General features: G+C 38.5%; 1 pseudogene; it reads right to left on the bottom strand.

The window, feature by feature from the left end:
• Window positions 1–18743, bottom strand: part of LOC112604502 — a 93114-nt pseudogene that overhangs the window by 48327 nt on the left and 26044 nt on the right.

Consider the following 18743-nt stretch of genomic DNA (forward strand, 5'->3'; position numbering starts at 1 on the left):
GGTGACAACTACTCAGTAGTAGCCTCAATGGTTTGTACCAACATCAGAGTCTTTTCTCAAGGGATATAATTCTAGGGTGATGTAGGCAAGACATCCGCAAACATTTCTGTAAAGGCTTGGATAGTAAATATTTTACACAGAAAGTCTTTGTCTCATACTCCTTTTTTTTAAAATTTGTAACCCTTTGCAAATATAAAAACCATTCTTAGCTTGAGTTCTAGTTAAAAAATAGGCTGAAAGCCAGACTTATCCCTAGGCTAGCAGTTTTTCAATACCTGTTATATGTCAGAGAGTGTTGGTCAGTAAAGTTTTCATTAGCCCAGCAAAATGAAAAAAGTAAGGGTAATGTAGTGAACTAAATCCATTCAGTATAAAGGACTATCCTCTGTTCTGAAATCATGCCCTTCCTCCATTTTGGAGGATGGAGAAGCATTAAAATGTTCTCTCCTGTATGCAATAGTGATGACATAGATAGTAAGATTTTGCTTGTCCTGTTTTTTATGTTCTCCCTTGGTTAAAAAAAATTATTGGTCTACATATCTAATTGAAAATTACATATATATAATTATTCCCTGAAATCTCAACATCTAAGAGTCTTTGTGAATATTCACTGATTCCAAATAAGGCATCTTAGGCTTTTAGGATGTATCCAAATGGGATTCACAACTGAATGGCAACATATAACTTAACTCTAAAAAAAGACCCAATGGAAGTCTGGCAATTATTTCAGAACCACTGAGAAACTTTTGAGTTCCTTTTACTGTGTGATAAAATGTTACTTTGTATAGTGAGTAATGGAGCTCAGTCCAGCTGCATTTCTGGTTCTTGCATAGTGGAAATAGCCTTTCTTCAGGACCTGTCTCTCCTATTATGGTGCCACATAAGAAAAGTGATTGTAAATTATTTAAAGACAGAGACGATATTTTTTCCATGTTTCCATATTCCCACAGCATCAAGCATAGGCGACTTGTATTTTTTTCTAATTAAATAAATAAATGAACAAAATAAAACAATCAAAAGTTCAGAAGTATGTTGGAAAGATTACTGCCCATAGCAGATATGAACCTGGAGAAATCTGGGGAATACTCCAGGGTTAAATATGTGGGTCCCCTAGGCAGAGTAATAATTTGGCATTTTTTAAAGCAATATCTAAAAAATAAATGCTCAACATTTACTTATAGGTAACACTAAATGCTTCATGGAAAAGAGTGCACCTACTGCCACATAGCTAATTATCCCCAAATTCAGCAATTTAAAACAACAAACAGGCCAGGCACCGTGGCTCACACCTGTAATCCAAGCACTTTGGGAGTGCTGAGATGGAAGGACTGCTTGAGTCCAGGAATTCAAGATCAGCCTGGGCAACAGAGAGAAACCTCATCTCTACAAAAAAAAAAAAAACAAACTTAAAAATTAGCCAGGCATGGTGGTGTGCTCCTGTAGTCCCACCTACTCCGGAGGCTGAGGTGGGAGGATCACTTGAGCCCAGCAGGTCAAGGATGCAGAGAGCAGGGATTGTACCATTATACTCAGCCTGGACTATAGAGTATGGCCATGTTTCAAAATAAATAAATACATAAAAATAAAACAACAAACATTTATTCTTTAACAATTTCTGTAGGTCAAGAATTGATGAGCATCTTAGATGGGTGGTTGGTTCCAGCTCAGGATCTCTCATAACTTTGCAGTCAGTCTGTCAGCTGGGCAGGAATCATACGAAGGTTTGCCTCAGGTTAAAAAATCCATTTCCAGGATGGCTCACTCAGAGAAATTGGTTCCTCAACCATGTGAGCCCCTCCATAGTGCTCCTTAAGTGTCTCATGGTGTATCCGGAGTGGGTTCCTGCTGATGGGTTCGTGGTCTCGCTGACTTCAAGAATGAAGCCACGGACCTTCCTGGTGAGTGTTACAGCTCTTAAAGGTGGTATGGACGCAAAGAGGGAGGAGCAGCAAGATTTATTGTGAAGAGCAAAAGAACAAAGCTTCCAAAGGGTGGAAGGCGGCCCTAGCGGGTTGCTGCTGCTGGGGTGGCCAGCTTTTATTCCCTTATTTGTCCCTGCCCATGTTCCACTTCTGTGCCCTTTTTTCAATCCTCCTTGCAATTGGCTACTTTTAGACTCCAGCTGATTGGTGCATTTTACAGAACGCTGATTGGTGCGTTTTACAGAGCACTGATTGGTGCATTTTACAAACCTCTTGTAAGACAGGAAAGTTCCCCAAGTTCCCACTCTACTCAGGAAGTCCAGCTGGCTTCACCTCTCAATGACATGGTTGCTAGCTTCCCCCAACGCAAGTGATCCAAGAGAAAGAGCAAAGAGGAAGTCACATTGTCTTTTAGGACTTAGTCTTAGAAGTCACACATTGTCACTTATGCCCTATTTTATCTGTAAGAAGCAAATCATGCAGTCCATAAAGTCAAGCAGGGGAAAGCAAGTTCATAAAGTCAAGAGGAAGGTCAGTAAGCACCACCTCTTCAAGAAAGGTGTATCAAAGAATTTGTGGACACATCTTAACCACAACAAATAGCAAAGAATGTGCACATTGCCTCTCCTCTATTTTTTCTGAATGACTTAGCTTTAACCTCAAACTTGCATATTCTAACATCATCATTAAAGGTAGGCTGGGTGTGGTGGCTCACGCCTGTAGTCCCAGCACTTTGGAAGGCCAACGTGGGCAGATCACTTGAATACAGGAGTTCGAGACCAGCCTGGGCAACATTATGATACCTTGTCTCTTAAAAAAAAAAAAAAAAAAAAAGATTTCTTATTCTCAGCATGCCCTATGGGAAGGAGGTCCCACTCACCAGCCTCAAGTAGTTTACCAAAATATTTCTTTTAACCCATATATACCAAATACCATTTACAGAATTTTCTCCATATAACAATATTTCCAGTGATATTTCAGTCTCATGATAAGGTTTACAGATGTCACAAGGTATAGTACTGTCCTAAAGAACTATCTTGCTGGATTTTTTCTAGCTGTGACTGAAGATAAAAAAAAATTGTGAAGAATTTTGGACTGAATTTCTTAAAGGAACATTTCCTACAGATGATGATTTTTTTTAATTGCATAGAATTCACAACATCTCACCTAAGAATTTTGCTGCATTGTACCTAGCCTGGAAAATGTATTAGGAAATTGTCTGTATTACTGTTAGTCTATTTAGTAGAGCTTTAAAAAAAAAAGACACATGGAGATGTATTATGTTTCTTCCACCAACAGAGAAACAGCAAGAGTTCTGAAGAATTCTAATTCTTAGATTTCCTTAGGACATTTTAAACCAATTACTGGAAGTAACTTGGGACATTACTGTACACATATAGCTTGGGGCATTATTCAAATGCTACCCATCTGAAACACTGCACCTTTTCAAGGAGTGAACCCTTTTTACATTGTAATAACACAAAAAGTTCAAGGTTTTCATTTTGTAGTTAGTTCATTTATAGCATTTCTAGAGACCCTGACATTTCACAGGCCCAAACCTTGAAAGCTATATACAGAGTAACACAGACACCTCAAACAGGTGATCAGAGGAACACATGCCTGCCCACAAGCATTTGTTTTCAATCTATAGGTATTTATCATGAATAATCATTAAGCTGTTATGAAATTGACTCATGAGATTTCAGACATTTTCACTTTGACATTCATACTCTGGCAGAGATACCAACCCTAAAGGCAGACAATGCTGTTAAGTATGACCTGTGTATTTTAAACATACAAGGAAAAATCTATTTTAACACTGAAAAAAAATTTGATTATTGGATTTATTTCTTGCAATAAACATATGGAATACCCACTAAAACTGGTATGGTATTTCTTTTTGGCAGAATTTGTATAATGTAAACCCAAAAAGTATCATCTTACCATATTATATTGTTAAATAATACGGAACTAGCATACTCCAAATGTAGAAAATTTTGGCTCTCTACCTAAGTAACTTTGAGTAGTCAGTTACATAATTGGCCAGCATTTAGCATCTGCTGTAACCCTTACCTCTTTATTTTTCTGGCTTTTTGGGGTACTTTTTAATGGCTGTTAATATAGAAATTATATAAAAATATAGAAAGCTATTAAATATCACATTTATTTATTGTTCCATTATTTTTACAAAACAGACACACACAACAATATGTTATTTCCTATTAACTTACCTATTTATTATTACTAAGGAGGCTACAACTAGGGCTGGCTCTCCTCAGTTTTACTCACCATGTATGAAATTCAGTGTTCTACTACATGTAGGGCATTTTCAGATATGTTTTGGGAATTTAAGTTACGGAACATGAAAACACACAATTTCAGTGTTTAGTTTTAGATATGTACTTAACATTACTGACAATTAAATGCCACGCTTTTATATTTAGTTTCACATTGTTCTTTCAATTATCTATTTCCATATTTCTTCTATTACCAGAAAACTACATGTGATAGACTGAGAAAAAATGGCATTAAATTGAAATAGTTGCCTCTAGGGGGGACTTTTCATTTAAAACCAGGTTTATCCTAGATGATACTTCACTTGGTAGTGTGCTTGTGACTATGAAATTTTATCAGGCTGAATTATTCCCTTCATATCTAGAGCAGGGGTGGCACCATACTTTACCCAGTACATTAAGGAGAAGTGTTTTTCTCAGTTCCTATCCTAGGCTTTTTGAGGCATAAAAATGTCCTGAAGAACAAGTCAGAGACTCTTTTTTTTTTTTTTTTTTTTTTTGAGACAGAGCCTTGCTCTGTCGCCCAGGCTGGAGTGCAGTGGCGCTATCTCGGCTCACTGCAAGCTCCGCCTCTCAGGTTCACGTCATTCTCCTGCCTCAGCCTCCTGAGTAGCTGGGACTACAGGCGCCCCCATCACTCCAGGCTAATTTTTTTTTTTGTATTTTTCAGTAGAGACGGGGTTTCACCGTGTTAGCCAAGATGGTCTCGATCTCCTGACCTTGTGATCCGCTCACTTTGGCCTCCCAAAGTGTTGGGATTATAGGCCTGAGCCACCTTGCCCAACCCAAGCCAGACACTTTTATCCTAACTCCATGTATTTGTCCTTCTCCTAGCTGCAAGGTGGCCAGGTCCCACCTTTGCAAGATAATGTTGGTGAACAACTAGAGTAACTCAGAAGGAATCAAGATCTCTCTTTCTACAACGCCCTCTCCCTCAGGCCTATCTCCTGATGGTCTGGATTTGTCATATTAAGAGTCCATGTTGGGTTGGGTGCTGTGGCTCACGACTGTAATCCCAGCACTTTGGGCGGCTGAGGCGAGCAGATCATGAGGTTAAGAGTTCAAGACCAGCCTGGCCAACATGGTGAAACCCCGTCTCTACTAAAAATATAAAAATTAGCCTGGCGTGGTGGCGGGCGCCTGTGATCCCAGTTACTCGGGAGGCTGAGGCAGGAGAATAGCTTGAAGCCGGAAGGCGGAGGTTGCAATGAGCCGAGATGGTGCCACTGCACTCCAGCCTGGGTGAAATAGCAAAACTCCATCTCAAAAAAAAAAAAAAGAAAAGAAAGAAAGAAAGAAAAGAAAAAAGAAAAGGAAAGGAAAGAAAAAGAATCCATGCCAGGTTGTCTCTGGCTGAAGGTAGGAGCAAAACAAAACTACTCATTTCATGTCAAATTTATGAAGTTTTATTCTCCCTTAAGAGAAAGAAAAGTGTCAGGGACAATTTACAATTTAAATCAAGAAGTAGATGTACTTTTGATAAGCCTATTGCTTTCTACTGGGTTTTGAACCCATATGCTCAGTGAGTGTACCCACCCACTTAATCTCATTTAAGATCATGGAATTTCAGAACTGGAAGGAATCTTAGTGACTCCAACTAGGAAGTTAGAGGTCAAACTGTCACTTTTATTATTGATAAAACTGTACGTGGAATGAGAGTTAGGGCTGAGGGCTAAATGAGCTAGCTAATGTTTCCTAACATACTCTGCCCTATCCCACTCATACTCTGTCCCCAAATCAGACCCCAGAACAGAAATTGAAACTGACTCAGTTTGGTCCAGAACTGAATGTTTATGTGCATATGATTTTTTTGATAGATTCACTCCACCGGGTTATGATCTCTAGATTAATGGCTGTCAGCCACCAACCAGGTGGAATAAGAGGTCAGAGTGCTACTACTCTGGGGCAGTCCCTCCACATGAAAACAGAAGAGTAGGGAGAAGCACACCACCTCCCAACATTAGGAGGGGCAATGCCATAGGAATTCTGATGAATAAAATCCTCCATTTCATTTCAAAATCATTTGAGAGCAGTATAACAGGAATGTATCACAAATTATTAATACAGTACTTAGTATGAGATTTGGATGTTTGTTCCCTCCAAATCTGGGTGCAGTGGCTCACACCTGTAATCCCAGCATTTTGAAAGGCTGAGGCAAGCAGATTGCTTGAGTTCAGGCATTTGAGACCAACCGGGGCAACATGGCAAAACCCCATCTCTACAAAAATTACAAAAATTAGGCGTGGTGGTGAGCACCTGTAGTCCCAGGGCAGCCTGAGGTGAGAGAATTACTTGCACCCAGGAGGCGTAGGTGGCAGTGATTCAGGATTGTGCCACTGCACTCCAGCCTGGGCGACAGAGTGAGAGCCTGTCTCAAAAAAAGAGAAAAAGAAAAGGAAAATAAATGTAATCCCCATTGTTGGAGGAGGGGCCTAGAGGAAGGTGTTGGACCATAAGAGGGGATCCCTCATGAATGGCTTAGCGCCATTCTTGAGATAATGAGTGAGTTCCAGCTCTGAATTCACATGAGATCTGGTTGTTTAAAAGAGTGTGACACCTCCCCTGTCTCTCTCTGTTGCTCCCACTCTTGCCATGTGATGTGCTTGCTCTCTCTTTGCCTTACACCATGATTGGAAGCTTCTGGCCCTCACCAGAAGCAGATACTGGCACCATGCTTCTTGTATATCCTGCAGAACCATGAGCCAATCACACCTCTTTTCTTCAAAAATTACCCAGCCTCAGGTATTTCTTTATGGCAATGCAAGTGGAATAACATAAAACTCTATTCTTAATAAATAAATATAAAAGGCTTTTACTAATCTCTCACAAACATATTAGCAAAAAAAGTTAATAAATTTAAAACCATTATATGTTTTCCTCTCTCAAAATCCTATCACAACAATTTGTCTCACTTCTCAAATTGTGAATAATTTCAGCAATAAACTTATTTTGAAGGAAGGAATACGAAATATAAGACTGTAGTGTATGAAACAACTTGAAGATTAAAACTGAGTTTTGCTTGCAATTTAATTCTAATTTATAGTATTTTTAAAACCAAAAATTAAATTTGAGGAAGTGACATTATACTAGGTTGATGAAGTTTACAAATATCTTATGGAAGCCATCTGTCAGAAAACAATCAAACCAACAAAGGCAATAACAGATTAATATGATAGATATTCAATGTACTTACTGAATTATTACAAAGAGTGACTACATAAAATCTGGAGAAATTGAGCTCTTATCTCTGAACATTAAGACCTTTAATTCACTCAGGGCTCATCATTTCAAGAAAATAACTGAGGCCACAAGGTTGTAAGTTTATATGTTATGGTGTGTAATAGAAATGCTATTTAGGACAGGAATTTACTGAAATTAAACTGGCAGGAGACTGAAAAATTATTTAAGTTGCTCAAATTATAAAACAGAGAGAGCATTTTACCTGAGGTTCCTTAAAATTAATTCCTTCATGAGGAATATTTTTTCCTTAAATGAAAATTCTCATCGTATACCTTATTTAGACTATAGTCAGAATCCACACTACTCTACAACATTTGACTAATCTATTTAGTATAGACAAAAAGTAATTCAAAAAACAAGCAATATACAAATAGCACCTAAAGACCTGGTGAACTGCAAACAGAAGTTGGTTTTATACTTCACTGGGCATCCTAATTACAGGTTCTATACTGCTTTGTTCTGCCCTCTTCTATTTTCCTCTGGATCATCTTGTCTACTCCATGACTTCAAATACCATCTTTTATGTTAATTACTTTCAGATATATACTCCAGCTATCCCCTCTGTCCTGCTGTGTTGACTTGTATTTATCTTTGTGATAGGACAACCTCTTCAAGTTTTCTAAAAAGATACAGGCATATAAACAAGTTTATAAAAGTGTTATAGATACTAGTATCAGTTCATACAAGGTTCTGTGAGTTTACAAAATAAGAAGACAGGAAAAGCTTCCTAGAGGAAATAATACTTCAGTAGATGTCTAGAGGAGGGAGTGACAGAAAGGGAGACAGACAACTGGCATTGGAGGGAAAAAGAACAGTGGGAGTCAAGTTTCTGAACCAGGAAGCAAGCTATAAAATAATTCCCTAAAATCTGGGCCTTATAGTACAGGGTGGGGGTAACCAGAAACCAGGCAAGTACCAAATCAGGGAAGGTCTCACACGTCATACTTGGGAATTCAAATTTATTCCATAATTTTTATACCTATTATGTAGCAATAGGGAAGCAAGCATTAAAGGGCTTTTTAAGCAAAGGAGAAACAGGGTCAAATTTGGATATAATGTGGGGAAAAGCTTTTCTGTTTTAATCCCTACTGCTTTCTAAACAATATGGACCAAATTTGTTGTGCTGAGCCCTGAAGCAATTTGACTGTATATATTTGTGAGTGGAAGCCTAGAAAAGCTGGACTGCTGTGCTTTCCAGAGGGAGAAGGAATTTCCTAGGACAATTGTAGGAAAATGGGAGAAAAGTGAGAAAAACCAGCAAAATTGCCAAACGCAGAGGGCCCCTATATCTTCTATAAAATACTAACTCATAAACACTTTGAGTGGTTGCTTTTTTTTTGGTTTGTTCGTTGGCAGAAACCAGGCTTCACTTCAAGATCGATCCCAGAGACAGTATTTGTGAAGCAGACCCCAAGGACAGAGAAGACTGTGAAAACGTGACAAACACACCATAAGGTGGCTCCCCATGATCTTTGCCTCTTGGTGTTCACATCTCTGGTGTTCATACCTCTCTGAGTGTGGGCAGGACCTGTAACTTGTTTATAACTAATAAAATATGGCAAAGGTGATGAGATGTCACTCCCATAATTATATTGCTTGGGCTTGCTCACAGACTCACTCTAGTCTGATGAAGTAAGCAGCCAAGTTGGTCTGATGAAGTAAGCAGCCAAATTGGAAAAGGCCACACGTAAGTAGCCTCTAGGAACTACAGGTGGTCTCTAGGTGCTAAGGGCATCCTCCAGCCAATAGCGCGAAAGAAGCTGGGGCTCTCAGCCTTACCAACACAAGGAAATGAAGTTTGCCAACAACCTGAGTGAACCTGGAAGCAGATTCTTTCCCAGTCAAGTTGCCAAATGAGAACACAGCCCTGTCCACACATTTTTTTTTTTTTTCAAATTTTATTTTAGAGTCAGGGAGTACATGTGCAGGTATGTTACCTGGGTATATTGCTTGACGCTGAGGTTTGGGGTACGAAAGACCCTGTCACCCGGGTACTGAACATAGTACCCAATAGGCAGTTTTTCATTGCTTCTCCCCCACTCTCCCTCCCCTTTTGGAGTTCTCAGTGTCTATTGTTTTCATCTTTGTGTTCATGTGTACCCAATGTTTAGCTCCCACTTATAAGAACAAGCAGTATTTGATTTTCTTTTTGTTTTTGAGACAGGGTCTCACTCTGTCACCCAGGCTAGAGTGCAGTGGCCTAATCAAGGCTCACCGCAGTCTCGACCTCCCTGGGCTCAGGTGATCCTCCCACCTCAGTCTCCTGAGTAGCTGGAACTACAGGAGTACACCACCATGCCCAGCTAATTGTTTTTTTTTTTTTGTAGAGGCGGGGTTTTGTCATGTTGCCCAAGCTGGTCTCAAACTCCTGGGCTCAAAAGATCCTCCTGCCTCGGCATCCCAAAGTGTTGGGATTACAGGCATGAGCCACCATGCCAGGCTGGTATTTGGCTGTCTCTTCCTGTGTTAATTTGCTTAGGATAATGGCCTCCAGCTCCGTCCATGTTGCTGCAAGGGACATGATTTTGTTCTTTTTTTATGGCACTGTTCTATAGTATATATATACCACATTTTCTTTATCCAGCCAGCTATTGATGGGCACCTAGATTGATTCCATGTCTTTGCTATTATGAATAGTGCTGTGATGAACATGTAGTGCCGTGTCTTTTTGGTAGAACGATTTGTTTTCTTTTGAATATATACCCACTAACGGGATTGCTGGGTCATATGGTAGTTCTGTTTTCAGTTCTTTGAGAAATCTTCAGACTGCTTTCCACAGTAGCTGAACTAATTTACATTCCCACCAACAGTGTATAAGCATTCCCTTTTCTCCACAGCCTCACCAACATCGGTTGGTTTTTTCCATTTTTTAATAATAGCCATTCTGCCTGTCCACACTTTGCAGCCTTGTGAGACCTTAAGCAGAAGACCCAGCTAAACTGTGCCTGTGACTCCTGACCCACAGAAACTGTGGAATAATAAATGGGTATTGTTTTAAACCTCTCTAAATTTGTGGTAATTTGTTACATGGTAATAGAGAACTAATATAAATATTTGCTCCCTCTGCAGTACCCCATCCCTCAAGTTTACAGATATTCCATAATCTATGTCCCCTATCTAACTTCTGGGTTATGTAAGTTTTAGAAAAAAAATCACTTTATTTTTTTTTAGACAGAGTCTCATTCTGGTGCCCAAGCTGGAGTGCAGTGGTGCAGTGGGCTCAAGTGATTCTCCCACATCAGCCTCCTGATTAGCTGGGACTACAGGCACACACCACCACACTTGGCTAATTAAAAAAAAAAAAAAAATTTGTAGATATGAGGTCTCACTATATTGCCCAGGTTGGTCTTGAACTCCTGGGCGCAAGTGATCCTCCCACCTTAGCCTCCCAAGGTGTTGGGATTACAAGCATGAGTCACCATGCCCAGCCAAAAATCACTTGGCAGTTTGAGAGAGGATGAATTCAAGAGGCAGGAAATAATGGCAGTAGCCCAGGTGAGAAATGGTGAAGGCCTAAACCAGAAAAATAGCAGTGCCATTTAACAAGTTAGGAAATAAAGGAGAAGCACAGGTTTCATGAGAAGTATTAATATACCGAGTCTATTTGAGACACGATAATTTGAAGTGTCTAGAGGTCCTCCAGGTGAAGATGTCTACTAAGCTTCAGTACTAACTTTGTAAGATGCTAGTTCTGATCTGGAAAAACTCACATTTCCCTGCTCACAATCTGACAGTAAGCTGCCCTTTCAGTCCTCATCATGTGTTCTACACTTCACAGAGCTACTTGGTGCTCCACAAACAGGGCATGCCTACGCACAAGTCCATATCTTGGCTCATGCTGTTCACTTTGAATGAAATGCAATCCCCTCTCATCAAATTTATAAAAATTCTACTCACCTTTTAAAAATGTCGATATGCTCTGTTAGAATGTGGGCTCCCTTGAGGGCAGGGCACTTTGTTTTGCCCACAGATGTCTCAAAAACCTGGAATATAATAGGTACTCAATAAATATTTATTGAATGAATGGATAAATGTCTTATATAAAGCCATTCCTTATTCTCTCTCCAGTCACAGAATACTAATGTATTCCATATCATAGATATAAACGTTTGCTGATAACTAGTAGTACAACTAAGAACTTCTGTTTCTGAACAAATGAGGAAAAGAAAACACAAATTTGATAGGAAAGATAATGAAGGGGTGGATGTATACCTGAACATTAGCTCTGTTTAAGAGTATGGATCACTTAACATATAGTTACCCAACACCTAGTATATACAATATGTGACTAGTTACGCAAAAGTCATTCCCAACCTCTTCTTCCTTGCCTCCCTCTAATTAAGAGGTGAAAGTAAACAATTATTTTCCCAGCCCCCTTTATAGCTAGAGATAGTCATGTGACACATTTTGGTCAAGAAATGCAAGGGGAAATCTACTCAATGGATGATTTGAAAAAAAAATGTCTTCCCTGGTCTGGAAAAAAAAGGAGGAAGATCTGTCTAGTCATATCTCCTGCTTCCTACGTTTGAAAATTTTGGTGCTTGGAGCTTTTGCATCCATCTTGTGACTATGAAGAGAAGGCAAAGGAAATCACAGAGATACCAATCCAGAGCCCTCACATTAAGCCACTAAACTGATGCCAGAAGGCACCTAACTTTTGTTGTTAGACAAACTTCTCTAGTTTAAGATCTATTAGTCTGTTATTCTGTTACTTACAGTTGAAAATATTCCTGAATTAGTGGAAAATATCTTAGAAATCCTGGCTAATAATATTATCTGGTTAATAATGCCACACACGAAATGACTTTAAAATGCCTATTTGATTTTAAATTGTGTTTTTGAAAATAGCACTATGTGCCTTTAAATATATTTATCATAAGTTACGCTATCTAGCAGGTGGCTGTGTTGTCATAGTCTTCACTGTCTTTTCTGTTACACCTCATCCTGTGAATAATTGTGTCAAAAATGAAGAAAACATGGTTTCAATAGGACATGTTTGTCAACTCTATTTCAGAGGTAGAACTATTACAACCAAAAGGGAAATAAAAGGAACAGAATAAAGTAAAATGGAAACCAGGATTAGTTGAAACTTCCAAATTTATTTACCCAAAAGTTTCAAAGTAATTCTATTCCAAATAATGAAGCTGTATCTATACTTTGCTAAAACAGTTAAATAAGATTTTCGATTTATAGACATTGCAAAAGATTGGAGTGGTAATGACAAAGCACATTACATAATTCTGTGCCCATTAAAAAAAAACTCCAAACCATTTACAGGACCACGTTTTAAAGCTGTCTAAAAAGTATAATGAGAACTCTACTTTTCTCTGTTAGATTTGCCAAGTGTCAACAGGGACTGAGAAGTGTTTTAAATTGCTTTTATAAATGAGTAGTGAAGCCACTCACCAGTTCCTAGAATTTTGAACAAAGGGAACAAATATTCAATAAGAAACCACCAGCGTAATAAATAATAATCATAGAGACTTTCTAGTGGATTAAAAAAAGGAATCATTCATTAAACCTATTTCTAAAAATTTCATTAGCTGGAATTGTTCTACATTAGTGGAATTACTCTACTATGAAATAAGATACTCTCTTCCTTATTTTTTATTAACAGGTACTATTTAGTCAGGAAACACCCGTAAGATTAAGAAAGCACTGAGTTGGACCTAGAGTTGTGAGATACACAAATAAATGAGACCGAATTCCTGCTCTCTAAGAAGATTTCATTGCAAAGTGAGATTCAGACACATACTCTTAAATATAGCCAGAAAGCCTCTAAACCACATACCAGTAGTATTTAGGTCTATCAGAATCTAAGGGTGGAAGGGCAGCCCAGATGCATGGCTTTATTTGGTTGTTTATTAAGGAGCTGCATTTAAATTCCAAAACAGTGGAAGGTCAGTATTAGTCATTTCCATATAAGATAAATGTATCAAATTTAGCCTAGGTCATAGTTGCAAGCACTAATAAAGTATCATAACAAAACAGAAGACACAATGGAGTCAAATTGTCTTTGTTTTTTGTTGCTGTTGTTGTTTTTTGCTTTTTTTTCCCGCTTTAATCAGGTACTCCTGATATTTCAAGGAGTTAAAGCCACTGCCTCATGGAACTTGTTCATTTCTTGATGGTATCTTGAGAAACAAAAATGAAGATAGTAGAATTCCATATCTTATCTCTTGGCATTATTATGTTTTCAGTTGTACAAAATATCTAAATCAGATGTATACGGGTTGAACAATTCTTACAGAAATTCCTGCCAAAATTAAAAATATTATGAGTAATTATCACTAAAAAGAAAATTAATCACAGTTTATATTAAGATAATTAAAACTGGAATTCAAAAACTGTGAGGCTGAAAACAAATCTACAAAAAGCCTGGTATGGTATGACTCATAGCCGCTTTATTCATAATAACAACAAAAAAGAAATACTTCAGATGTATATTATTAGGTGACTTGATAAACTGTGATATTATAGTAGGTTAAATAGTGACCCCCTAAAAGAGTCCACCCAGAAACTGTGAATGTGCCCTTATTTGGGAAAAGGATTTTTGCAGATGTAATTAAGGATCTTGAGATGAGATCAATGACACTGTCCATATAAGGGATAGAAGATAAGAAAGACACAGAGACACAGGGAGGAAGGCCATATGAAGACAGAGGCAGAGATTGGAGTTGTGCTGCCACAAACCAAGGCATATCTGGAGCCACCAGAAGCTGGAAGAAGCAAGGCAGGATTATCCCCTAGAGCCTTCAGAGGGAGCACAGCTCTGCCAATACCCTGATTTTGGGCTTCTGGCCTCCAGAGCTATGAGAGAATAACCTTTTGTTGTTTTAAGCCACCACATTTGTAGTCATTTGTTAAGGCAGCCCTAGGAAACTAATACAGGGATATTCATAAAACCGTGGAATATTCATAAAATGGAATGCTATTCAGTAATAAAAGGAATGAACTACTGACACCCTCAGCAACATGGATGACTCTCACAAATAAGTTGAGTGAAAGAAGCCATACACTCAGACATGCACTATGTAATTTTATTTATATGAAGTTCAAGAACAGGCTAAATTATTCTATGAGAATAGAAATCAGAACAGTGGTTAACCTCTGGGGGCAGGGGTAAGGACTGATGGGAAAGGGGCATGAAGGAAATTTCTGGGACAGTGGAAATACTTTATATCTTGATTAGGACGGTGGGGTTACACAGGTGAATAGTTTGTCAAAAACTCATCAGACACTGCACTCAAGAGCTGTTACTTTTTTTTTTTTTTTTTTTTTTGAGTCAGAGTCTCTCTCTGTCACCCAGGCTAAAATGCAATGGTGTAATCTTGGCTCACTGCAACCTCCGCTTCCTAGGTTCGAGCAATTCTCCTGCCTCAGCCTCCTGAGTAGCTGGGATTACAGGCGCCCACCACCACACCCAGCTAATTGTTGTCTTTTTAGTAGAGACGGAGTTTTGCCATGTTGACCAGGCTGGTCTCGAATTCCTGACCTCATGATCTGCCCACCTTGGCCTCCCAAAGTGCTGGGATTACAGGAGTGAGCCACTGCACCCGGCCGAGCTGCTACATTTTATTGAGTGTAAATTAGATCTTAATTTTTAAAAACTAAGGAATAAACCAAAACAACAAAAAAACAGCAATGAGGACTGAAATTATACATTAAGGCAGGGGTTGGCAAACTACAGTCCAGGGGTTAAATCTTGCCTGCCACCAATAAAATTTTATTGGAACACAGCCAGACCCAATCATTTACGTATTGTCTATGGTTGCTTTCACCCTACAAAGGCAGAGTTCAGTAGCTGTGACAGAGACCATACAGTCCGCAAAGCTGAAAATATTTAGTATCTGTCCCTTTACAAAAAAAAGTTTGCCAACCTCTCTACTAAAGTTATAGTCTGTAAGACGACAGCAAGAGGGGGGAAAATTATAGTCTGTAACTACATTTATAACTATGGAAGCCTCTTCTTGCTCTAACATTCTGTGATTCTCATTATATTTAACGGTATGAATCAGAGATGTCTGTTAAGACACTTGAAATGTCTTTACCCTAGGGCACTTAGGTGAGATTTTGAGCTAAATCTTACAATTCTTGTCATTCCGTTTATTTTTCTTTCACTTGCCATTTTTAGCAAAATTAATAGTTCGCTATTGTACTATCAGAAGTCGTCACATTTTATCCATAAATGCATTAACTTATATGGCCTCATCTGTGAGATATGCTAGGCACATAATAGTTCATTACAGAGTAATGAAAGAGAATTGGCAACCAATGGGGCCAGGACTGACAGAACCAACTAGCAGCCTAAGCAATCCCAAGGCACTATGCAGAGCATAATAAGGGACTAGCACACTTCATTGTATTCTTGCAGACATAACTATCAAAAGGGTCTAAGCTGATGGTCTAGGGACTCTGGTGTAGGAGTAACTGAACTTAGAAAGTCAAAGCTATCAGCCAGAAAGGGCTTTCCATTGCCTTTAGAATAAAAACCACAATCCTTAAAATGGTCACCAATGCCTTGAATAATATGGTCGCTGTCTACCACCAGCCTTTCTTCTTCCTCTCTTTTGACAACAACTTTTAACGGGAGGCACATGATCAGTGTTGACCTCCAGAAAAATTACTCTGCCAGCCATCAGAGAGAGCCTGGAGATGAGGAGAATAGTTAGGGGTCACTGGGATAATTTAATTAATAAGAAAACATATACTGAATGCTTGAATTAGAAGAGTGACAGTGGGAATGAAGAAATGAATTCCAGGATAAAGAAAATGTTTATGACCCACTGAATGCAACACAACATAGCAATGAAAATGATCTATGGCTACATACAACACAGATGCATTCACAAACATTATATTGAGCAAGAGAAGCAGGATACAAAAGAATATAAACAGTATGATTCCTTTCAAAAGTGCAAAACAGGGGGAAAAAACCACCAAACTATATTGTTTGAGAATCCTTATAGAGCTGATTTAGTAAGAAAAAGTGATTAAACAATTATCACAAGGGTCAAATTAATGGTTACTTCCAGGAGGAAGAGAAAGGCATACAGGAGCTTCTGGGGCTGCAATGTTCTATTTCGCCCTAAGTGGTGGCGATTATATGGGTGCTGGCTGTGTAACAATAACAAATACAAATATATATAAACAAAAATGTCTCTTGATATATATTTACCATAAATAGACGTATACACATATATATATAATATACACACAGATATATGCACTCTTATGTATGTTTTCTCCATTATCACAGTTTAAATCAAGGTTTTAAGAAGGATTATACAGCAACAGCTGAGGTACACTTTATTACAACTTAATTAGGTATGGAGGGCAAAGCCAAGGATTTGGAATCAGCTCTGGGTTCAAATCTTTATTATTTATTAGCAGTGTGACTTTGAACAAGTTATTTAACCTCTCTAAGCCTCAATTTTTATCAGGGGAACTAACAGGGCTGTTATTAGGATTAAAATTTTGACCTGTCTTTGATTATTTTTCTGTGACCTTTTCTGATTGATCAGCTGAGGGATCTCCCTCAAGTTACTAAAGTTATTACCTACATTGTAATTCCCTGTGCTTTATTAATGGCTGTGAGCGCCTCAGCACCTTTACAGGTCAGGTGGCTTGGGTTTGTCTAATAGTCATAAACCAGCAGGTGGAGGATATTAAGCTTTCTGCTCTGCAAGCCCAGTGGTTCTCAAACATGAGGGTCTATCACAATCTCCTGGATGACTTGTATTAAAATACAGCTTGCTGGGCCCCACTTTTGGAGTTTCTAATTCATAGACCTGCAGTAAGACATGAGAATTAGAATTTATTTAACAAGTTCTAGTAAGTTCCCAGGTGATACTGTTGCTTCTGGTCCAGGCACAGTATTTCTAGAATCTCTATTCTAGTCCAATATCAGAAAAGTTGGTAAACTGGTCCCCTTCACTTAAAAGAGAGAGGAAGGAGCTTCTTTGCTCTCAGGCTCTCCAACTACAAAGGAGACAGTTTTCACAGACAGTTGGAAAGAGAGTGACTCCATCTACCTATGCAGGCCCCCTTTTCCTCTTAGACAGGGGTCAGCCTTCCTGAGCTACAGACTTCATATGTCCGCCAATTACCCCCTCCTATGAGAGCTCACAGATGTCCTCAGAAGCATGGATTACTTCCAAGGGACTCTGGCGGTTGCTTTTAGTCCCTGAGTTGCTCCAGTAAGGAATTGTGGGAAGAGAGAGATCAGGAACACGTGTTCATTTTCTTCCCAAAAACTACTTCTGTGAGAATTAAGGGAGATAAAAACATAACATCTGGGACACTGAGTACTTAATAAATGTTAGCCGTCATTGTTATGACTTCAACTTTTTTGAAGTGGCTGTTTGCATCATAACAGAAACAGTATGTGAGATGAACAGGTTTGTCAGGAAAATGAATAGTTAGGAACATTTTAATGTTTACAAATTTTATATTTATTTTCATATTTATGAATTTTTATATCATGGCTCTAAGGTTAAACTTGGGCGATTTTATAAAACAGACTTGATTAGTAATCTGAGAGACACAGGAGACAACAGAAAGCTTGTGGAGCTTCTCTTGGGAAATAGTGATGCAACCCGGTTTGAGACCTAACTAGCTAGAGGGTAACACAAATGCTAGCAGCTGGCTGGCTCATAGAGACTCGTTTTTGAGAGCAGGCAGTAAGCACATGTTAAGCTTGTGATGTGCTTTGGCAGAAAGTCTTGACAAACCTGTCTCATTCTTTAAACACATGGTTCCAAAGTTGCTAAGCAAAGTTCAGTCTGAACCTTGACTTTGTCTCCCTTAGAAGCGGGGGCTTGTATATTTTGCAATGCCTCATTAAATATTTTAGCATTTTGGTCTCTGCAAAAAACAGTTGGTGGTTTTTTTGGGGACAATCTTAATATTCGTATCTTAGTTATCCATTCCAATATTATTTCTATGCTTTATACACTTTCAAATTACTCTGAGGCATTTACATAAGTTCTAGGAATTACACAAACCTTAAAGTAAAAAAGAAAAAAACAAACAAAAATCCCATATAAATTTAACTTAAATTTATTAAAAACTATAATATGTATACTTATTTATATAACTTCAGCAACCACTTTGTGGCTTGTTTTTTAAAGCCAAATTATGAGCCTATAGCTTCAGAAAATCTACATAGCCAATATTCTTAGAAGTGAAAATGCAATTATAAATTCATTCCACATGATTCAGTTACATTTAAATCAACAAGTGAGTAGTAGGTACTGGAGACACAGACATGAATAAATGATGATGT

This window comes from Theropithecus gelada, chromosome 13 (assembly GCF_003255815.1).
Source record: "Theropithecus gelada isolate Dixy chromosome 13, Tgel_1.0, whole genome shotgun sequence".
Lineage (NCBI taxonomy): Eukaryota > Metazoa > Chordata > Mammalia > Primates > Cercopithecidae > Theropithecus > Theropithecus gelada.